At 36.9% G+C, this 9,226-nt stretch overlaps 1 pseudogene; it reads right to left on the reverse strand.

The window, feature by feature from the left end:
- Positions 1–7,695: 7,695 nt before the first annotated feature.
- Positions 7,696–8,717, reverse strand: LOC117428327 (large ribosomal subunit protein eL15-like; annotated as a pseudogene).
- Positions 8,718–9,226: the final 509 nt, after the last annotated feature.

Here is a 9,226-nt window from a genome sequence, read left to right on the forward strand (position 1 = left end):
ACACTAAAATCAATCTAACTTATCACCAAAAATCCAGATCAAGGATATGTTTGGATTTATTTTTTACCTTCCTCGGACAAATCAAACAAAAATGTATTCATGCCTTGCAATGCATTTAGATTTATCCAAGGCATTTACAAACAGCATGATTAAATACATGTCTTCAAGGACTGTATTATGATGAAGTAGGCTTGCACTGTTCTCCTTGCTAGAAACTGAAACGGCATATTCCTGCCCTAAAACCTTCTGGGTTTTTTTGTTTGTTTCTCTAATCTGTTTGTGTGTGTGTGTGTGTGTGTAATATATATTGGTGTAGTAAATAGCCGAGCACATGTCAAATTTAGAAGTTGAATAGTTCTTCTAATTGGTAGGTCAGCTGTATTTGTCAAATGGTGCTATATTGAGATAGAAGGGCAAACAAATGGGTAGGACTATACAATAGAGTGGTCCTAATGAGTCAAGACATGTTAAGGTAAAGCAAAGGTCAATGGGTGGTCTACAAGTGTTACCAAGAGCAAGCACTATCTTTCCTTGCATTTTTTACAAGTCTGGAGGAAAATAATCATAAACAACTGAACAGCAAACGATAGCTTAAACACAAAAGAGCAATGGAGTATTACAGTTCAACAAGGCTTTGTAATCATTACCATGCAAGTAATGTTCTACGTGATCATAGTTAGTAGTTGCTGGTGACATTTGATGAACTGAGCTGTCAGTAGTAAAGATGAAAAACTAAAGCTAAATGTCAACCCCCCCACGCTGCCCCCTCCCTGCCGAGTGACAGTTTGCAATTCACTCATTCTATTTCTTTCTTTAAATACTCAAATCTTCTAGTTAATGCAACTGCCTGCAGGTTTAATATATTGCTCGGTGCGGGAGAAAAGGGTCAATGTGACTTTACTGTCAGCATTCATCCATCAAAATCCATTGTGCAGAAAGCACACTTTTACCATCACCTCTGGTGACCCCTTATAATTTCCTTAATTAAGCCTCAGAAAGGATTGTGCTCAAGTAAGCACTGCTCTAATTGGTTTTCAAGTAAAGACAATTGAAACACAGTTTAGGGACTGCCTTTCCAGGAGTATGAGAGAACCAGTGCATGAACTTCCAGCTGTCACTTCCTCCAGCCTAAACCAAACTTAGTTTACACAATATAGTAGGTGGCATATATATCAAAGTGAAACTTGTTTGGGTTAAAAAGAATGATCTAATATCTACAAGTTGGTTTCTTAAATCTAATCCTTTAACCTTGATGTTGTCTTATAGAAAGAGCTTTACACGGGCTTTGACAGCCTCCAGATCATGCAATAAGTGTCATATTTCAGCAATGGACAGCTTTAGATTTTAAGATAAACAAGTGTTGGTTCTGTGGGTGTAGAATATTTTTCTGGTTCAAAAACAGCAAAGTGATTTTCTCTGCTGTAAACCTGGACCATGTTTATAGACACCAGCTGAGTAACAAGCGATAAAACTGTGAATGTGTATCGCAATACCAGCACTTGTAAACAGATTGTTTTACTGAAGAGGGATAGTTATTAGAAATACTGGTTTGAACTGTATTTCAGCATTCTCATAAAAGGTACATTAATTTAGGCATCTATATAAATGCTCTTTAAATATGTTTTGGTATTATAAGAAAGAAAAAAATGAAAGATGAACTCATATTAAAGTATTTTTTTACCTCAATTAAAATATGTCAGTCAGATTAATTACCAAATGAATGTAATAATTCATTGGTACTAATAAACCGGGTTTGTTTAGACGGAATGTAGATATCCTAAGGTCAAAGAGATGGATGACAGATTAGTCTTGTAATTATAAATAAGTCTGAGAAATAACACAAGCTCATTTTTCATTTTGTAAACCACATAATTGGAATACTAAATCAAAAAGAACTGAGTGTTATTGTGATAAGAATATTCGATATTCTAAGAGCCCTTTTTATTTCTGATACGCATACTTGTTATTTGCATTTTTAAATTAGGCTGACTTTAGATACAAGGAGCTAATTATAGGATTGTTATTTTTATTGAGCCCTCTGACCGGTGGCAAAGCCGACAGGAATCTCTGTACTTATACAGCAGTCAGAAATAAGAATGTTACCGAGATCCTCTTGAGATACTCCACCTCTGAATGATCAGAAGGGAGTAATGACATCAATTACTGTTTCTCTTTATGTTATAGTTGCTGCATGTTAAACACTCTGTGTCAGGCGGGTATTGATAATGTGTTATTCCATTGCCTTTCACTTGGGTATACTTGGGATTCAAATCAATCAGTGCTCCATCACTGTCTTTACAATGCTCCTTGTAAGCCAATAATGCATGTAGGAAAAGCATGTCCCCTTTAAAGGATGGCATGCTAGCTCTAACTCACACTGGTCTCCTAGTGGCGGCTGTGCCAGCCAATGCTCCCCCCCACCCCCCCGTCCCGTCCCGTCCCGTCCCGTCCCGTCCCGTCCTGTCCCGTCCATCACATATATAATAAGGATTAAGTATTGATCTAAATGTCATACCCAATATAGAATAAAATTATATTTGGGAATTATTAAAGTAGGGATTTAGATTTTCATATTTTTTTAATCCAAATGACTTTTTCTCTCGTACCATAATATAACTTGAAGGGAAGTATATATGCATTATATTATTATATAGTGGTAGTAGTCAAAAATGAATGAATAGCATTAACTCGATGTGTAGCTGCGGCTGATGTTATTTATTATGGTGGGCTTGGCTTTTACCAACAGCTGTTAAATATTTACATTTTTTTCCCAAGCATAATTACCTCAGGATAATTAGAAACATGACCTTTGTGAGCATTTGAAAAATCACGGCCATATAACATTATGACTTTATGCTGGCCTTAACACAGCATGACTTTTATTGAGGGATGGCTGTTAAAGAATTACAAAACATTTGTCGAGACTAAGTTATAAATTGCAGTGATCTATTAGTACATTTAAAAAAAATGATTATGTGAAGTGGTGTTTAATTTACAGTAAGTAGTCTTCAAGCATTGTGGCATGCATTTTTTGGTTATCGGATAAAACACAGTACTATCAAGTCATTGGAAAAGTAAGATTGGTACCATTAAATACTATCGGATTGTTCCTTGTTCAGACTGCCAATTAATTTTTGTTTGACTTTAAATTTTCTGGTGCCTGGTCAGGTTAACTGACCAAAATTACCTAAAATGCTGCTGTAATTGATTGCTATCACTATATTTGCTTAACAGGGAATAAATGGGGTTTTAAAAATGTAAATAACACCTCGAAGAATGAGTCGCCCTCTATAAGAGCCTCCTAGTGCCTTCCATCACAAACCATTCCCGATTGCCTTTATGTACGTATGGGCAAGAAGGATGGCCGTGAGGTCAAGGCAGACAGCCAGTGACTTATGGTGTCTGGATGTTTTTTCCACAGTGATTCCTTTGGGCACTCAAGTTCAGAAATACTGGAAGAAATGTGGAAAGATGCATGGCACAGATTAAAAGGGCAGTGTAACCTCTTAGGATCTCTATTGTTTTTGTATTAATACCATGCCATGAGGAAATGACTGTGATATAAATACATCCATGACTATTCATGGGTACAGAGAAAAGTGTTCAATAACAGGGGGAACTTTCTCTCTCGCTCTTTTTATAATGATGCAATATTTTAAGTTTGAATTTAATATCCAGAATGCACTCTCTGTTACCCCAGAGCTCAATTCATACTGTATGGCCCAAACCTTATAAGCTCACTCACTCACTCACTCACTCACTCACACAGTCTCTATGCTTCTACTTTTTATATGAGATTCTTTAACCTGATACAATATTACTCTTCCATTTGATGGTATAAAGTGTGCCAATGGGAGGGTATGCTTAAACCATTCACTAGATATGCACATTAAAAGCTTTGAATGGGGTTGTCTTTTAAGTCCCAATGCTTCTATCCTAAATCGGTCTAATTCCAGCTATGTCAGAAATAGCAAAATAAAGCTGCACTTTTTCTTTGTAATTTTCATCCTTTTTTAAGTCACTGATAAAGGTTATACATGAATACCTATGTTCCACTCCATTGACTGTGCTTTTATGTAAATGAATTATTTCAGTACTGGCATTTGATAGATACTTAGGAAAGGATGCATCCTCCTAGGTACATTTCATTTGAAGTTAAGTAATGAAAACCTGTATTGAAATAAATTATATTATTGTAAAACATGAACATGTGCAATATTTAAATTACATTTAAAATATCTCATATGTAGGGCTATTTCCCTGTAGTTAGCTAACACTACAAATATGTTGCAAGTATAAGACAGGAAGCCACAGCATAACAGTATACTCACATTGTGTAAATGCAGCATCATATCACTGAGATCTTGTCTCATCACAGTTTGATTTTTCAGGCTTTAGTTGATACCCATTCGTTAGTGATGTCAATTTAGTGTGAACTGCCTTAATTAACTGGTTCTCCCAGCTAAAGGAACCTGGCAGTACCCAGGTTATTGTACATCAGTGTTCATACACCACTTACATGTTAAAGGCAATCTTCATGTTCGGGACAATCATTTCATAGAAATCACATTTCCATCAATACCTACTGGACCCCATAAACCACTTGCATATTCATTGAAGCAAATTGTATTTTTTTTTTTTTTTTTTTGCATGCTACGTTGGTTGTTGGCAAGAATAAAACTGAAGTTACCAACTGATGCACTGTAGCTCTCTAGCTGTATAATATTTTGCAATATTGTCTAAGAGGAAAAGAATTGCAGTTGTTTGTCGATAACGTCTTGGATAATTGAACACGATCCCTGAACAGTCTGTAATGTGAGCAAACAAAATAAATAATAAAGAAGAACAAGTTGCACCATCATTAATGAAAACACCCAGCTCCTTTTGCGCTAGCACTGCGCCATCTATTATTAAACAGCGACTGGCCAGTAAATTTAAAATGTTGACACAATCCATTGATTTACAATCTCAGTGCTTTGGCTTGGATTATGGCTTTTCTTTTTTTAACACCGTAGATTAATAGGCCCACTACCCATGAAAGAATTCAAATGTTCTTTGTGGATCTTTGCATATTAGATCCATCTCCTGAAGTTTAATCGACAGGTCTATTACATTTTAATAGAACTATATGACTAGCATTTTGTCATTGCAATTTTAATTTAAAAGAACGCTATGCTGCCTCTCCAAATGATAGCGTGTTAATGTGTTGGGATTATTTTGAATCTTTCCATTCAGGCAGCAAATTAACAAGAGCTAGAATTAAAACTCTGCCGAGTCAGCCTCATTTAAGAAGATTCAGGACTATCAATAATTGAGTGTGCTGCGACCCATGACATCTGTTATTTATGAGCCAAAATGACAGTTTTAATTTGATTCTTCATTTTGTGTTCATATTTTGTGTTCCGTTTTTTCTTTCAATATTCTGCTTGGGTCAGAACTCACATCAACATTTAAAAAGGATTTTAGTGAATCAGATGAATTTTTTTCCCCACTTTGCTAGTCTAACCAGAAAACTATTGACCGCTTCCATTTTAATGTACCCTGACATGCTAAGGTTTAATCTACCATAAAACTTGTTCAATTGCAGAGCAAGTAGTCATGCTGAGAAAAATGGTACCAAATGCAGTTACTGTACAACTTATCTTTCTTTGTGCCAGATGTTTCGGTTAGAAAAAAAAAAAGGTAGATAGCATAACACAGATTTAGTATTCTGATCACCACAGAGGGGCTTTATTCCAGTCATATACAATCTATTTAAAATGCTGCTGTCATATCTTTTTTTTTTTTTTTTTATCATGATCACTTCCCTCACATCTGTTTGTAATATATTCTCCTCAGTTTGGTAGATTCTGGATTCAGCTGTCATCTTGGCTGTTAACTGTGTTTCCATAGTTTCTCTGTTTTGTTGTATTTGAAATATTTACATATGCTGAATTATTGTAATAATGATAAAAAAAAACAAGTGGAGGACCCAATAAAAGGGATACCAGTAATCATTTCAATATAACTATTTTTGCAATGTTTCTGCTAATTGAAATGGTCGCTAAATATGCACTACTGTTACAGAATAAAACAGTCTTGTCCTTCATCGCTAAAACGTATAGCCCCTAATTTTTAAGTGAAAAATAGGTTACACTGGGTTTACAGTATCACCCAAGCTTAGAGAATGTAGCCTCATTTGACAAGCGGTGTTGCTCAACATTATTGATAATAGCCTTATACAAGCTTTCTGAACGTGTGGTTTTAGTGAGTACAACCTGGATGTCTCAGTCCATGCACATTGCAGCCTAACCCCCTGTGAATTTATCGGTGTGGTGCCGCCTATGGTAGGCAGCTGTATCATCTGTGAGCTCAGTGTGGTTAATTAAATAAAGAAATACAATAATGGAATACTGCTTTTATTCAATTTCCACATACTGATATTTATAGAAGGTAGATTAAAAGTAAATGTACTGATTGGTGTAGTTTTGTATATAATGTTTTGACTATATAATGCCCTCCCCCCCCTTCACTTCTCACTCAATCCCAAAAAACAAACCCAATTAGCCTCAAGTGTGCTGTTGTGCACGTCTTTTCTTTTTGTATTATCTTGTGTTTACAGTTTGTTGTGTGTCACTCTTCAGTATTCCTAGCTCTTGAGTTTTTGTTCTTTAAGTCTTTCCTGACAGATTACAGAATATTATGGATGAGGTGAATTTAAGGTGCCTCTGTATTTTTTATCACAGCAAGATCATGAAGTCAGGTGACCACTTTGCACTTGCGTTGTGGAAAACCGTTCCCCTATTAAAGATGGCAGGTGGAAACACCAGATGGGAAATGAGGACTACCACCAGGGGTCCTTCACATCCCGTAGCGGACACCTCTGTGCTTAACTACTTTCTATGGCACTGTTAGTTTTAATGAAGGGTCTCATCATGGAGGTACAGTATTGGGACTTGAAACCTCTTGATAGACAACACCTAAAAATCTGTTTTTAATTTTATTTTTTGTTTCTTTTTGTTTTGTTTTTTACCAGCAGCAGTGATTTCTAACACCCTGTATGTAGATGATATGAAGTAAACATGGATATATAACCAGAATGTATTAGTGGCTTAGAATATTGGGAGTTTATGGATTATCGGTTGGCTGCAGTTCAGTTTTAGTACATGGTATATCTAGGATTTGAAAATACAGGTGAATTTGGTGACCTACAATTTTTTTTTTTTTTTTTTTACATCTGTCTATCCCTAGATCCAAAGACCTGTAAAATAGTCTTTGAAGACAAGCACTATGACCCAGCAGAAATTAGTCAGGTTTTACCATGCTCAACTGTGGGGCCTTAAGCTAGTAGACACATTCTTAGCATTATTTAAATTATTCCAGCTGTTTATTGTAAAATTCTTTTCATATTTTTGTTGTTAACTTTAGGGTTCCACTGGGCTCTAATATTTTATTGCCAGTGAGGGAGAAGGGAAATGGATACCTGCAAACAGGAAATGTAAGTGAGGCAGAAAGTAAAACAAAAAGCAGGAAACACCTTCACAGAGAAACCACTATTATTATTATTATTATTATTATTATTATTATTATTAGTAGTAGTAGTAGTAGTAGTAGTAGTAGTCGTAGTAGTAGTAGTCGTAGTAGTAGTTTTTTTTTTTTTTTTACCATCCAAAAGAGATATTTATTAGCACTGAAATATAAACTACAGTACAGTGGTTAATGGTAGAGGCACAGTTGCAGGGTGTTGTGTCTTCTCCAGCAAGCGTGGTGACGCAGCAATAGCCACCGATGGTAAGGTGGAAGTTGTGGCCCTTGCCCAGACCACGGCTCTTCTTGCCGGCTGACGTAAGCCCACGCATCTCTCTATGCTTGTGGACAGGCTTCGTGAGCCATTGGATATCAGGATTGCGTATGATGGCCTTGTGGAATGGGTCAATGAGGATCACCTCAAAGAACTTGTATGTGGCGTCTTCACCCACCCAGCATGAGTTCAGTACTCTGAGGCCACCATAGTGACGGCCAGCACACTCCTCAGCCACAGACTGCAGACTGCGGGCAAACTTGATCTCGTTGAATCCCATGGTTCACAAGTTTACAGTAGGTGGCACCCTTGGGGACGGGGCGTCTGCGAGCACCATGGCGCACACACACGATAGATGACGTAACCTTGCTTTGGTTTGTATCCAAGTCTGCGAGCCTTGTCGAGTCTGGTGGGTCTAGGAGCTCGGTGGAGGCCCGAGCTCCTGCATGTACTCGTACGCTCCCATGTTTGTTTACATGATAGTAGTAGTAATAGTATTATTATGTTTGAATATTAGTATGGGTTGGAGGTGTTTCCAAATGAACAGTCAGATAAAGCTTTGAAGTAAAACAAAGAAAATCTCCAGATAAAGATGACTGAAGTGTGTGGCAGAGAGATTCAACTTGTCATCTAAAAAAGATTTATCAAGCAGACCTTAATATTTCTATACTTGGCAAAGGAATAATATTGCAATGTAAGAGAAGCATAAAAAAGTTACTTGAACTGAACAGTTAAGTGTATGCAGCAAGAAGAGAATTGTGTTTTATGCCAAAACATACTGTAGTAAATTAGAACTTGAAGTTCCATCTCAGCAAATAATTAGTATATTCACACTTGCAGCTGTTTTAAATTAGGTTTGAAAAAAAAACACACACACTCACACAAAAATCCAATAAAAAGATTCCACACCTACTTCCTGCTGAACAAGGTCATGCATGGTTCTGCTCTGCCCTTACTGAGTTGTGTTCAAGTTGGGTTTTTGAAAATGAACACTTGAAACACTGACAGCAGACTCTGGTGGTAAGAGCTGAGCACTTCAAACTCAGTACATTCATTCACATTTTAAATGCGGTAATTAAAAGACAGAAACTAAGTGACCCTGACCTGCTTCTGTTTTCACAATACAGTGAAGACTTTCTAAGCCTGGCTAGTGGATTTTATTTATTTGCTTATCCTGTTTGGGGGGGGGGGAGCTGGTGCTGGTGTGGACCTCCTTTCACTAAAGACAGGGGATTTGAGCTTCCAGACCCAGCTGACCTTCTCATGCCAATCGTTTTATGGGTTTTAACTGGTGGCAGCAGCTATTTGCTGTCCATCAGGATTTATGGAACTGGGAAGCTCATTGGTTTCAGGTGCTGAATTATTACTGTATGAATGTTTATACACTATTGCCATAAGTTTCCTGAAGAGCCAGCATTGACAGTTCCCCAAATTAATAAATCAGAC

The sequence above is a fragment of the Acipenser ruthenus genome, chromosome 21 (assembly GCF_902713425.1).
Source record: "Acipenser ruthenus chromosome 21, fAciRut3.2 maternal haplotype, whole genome shotgun sequence".
In the NCBI taxonomy this organism is placed as follows: domain Eukaryota; kingdom Metazoa; phylum Chordata; class Actinopteri; order Acipenseriformes; family Acipenseridae; genus Acipenser; species Acipenser ruthenus.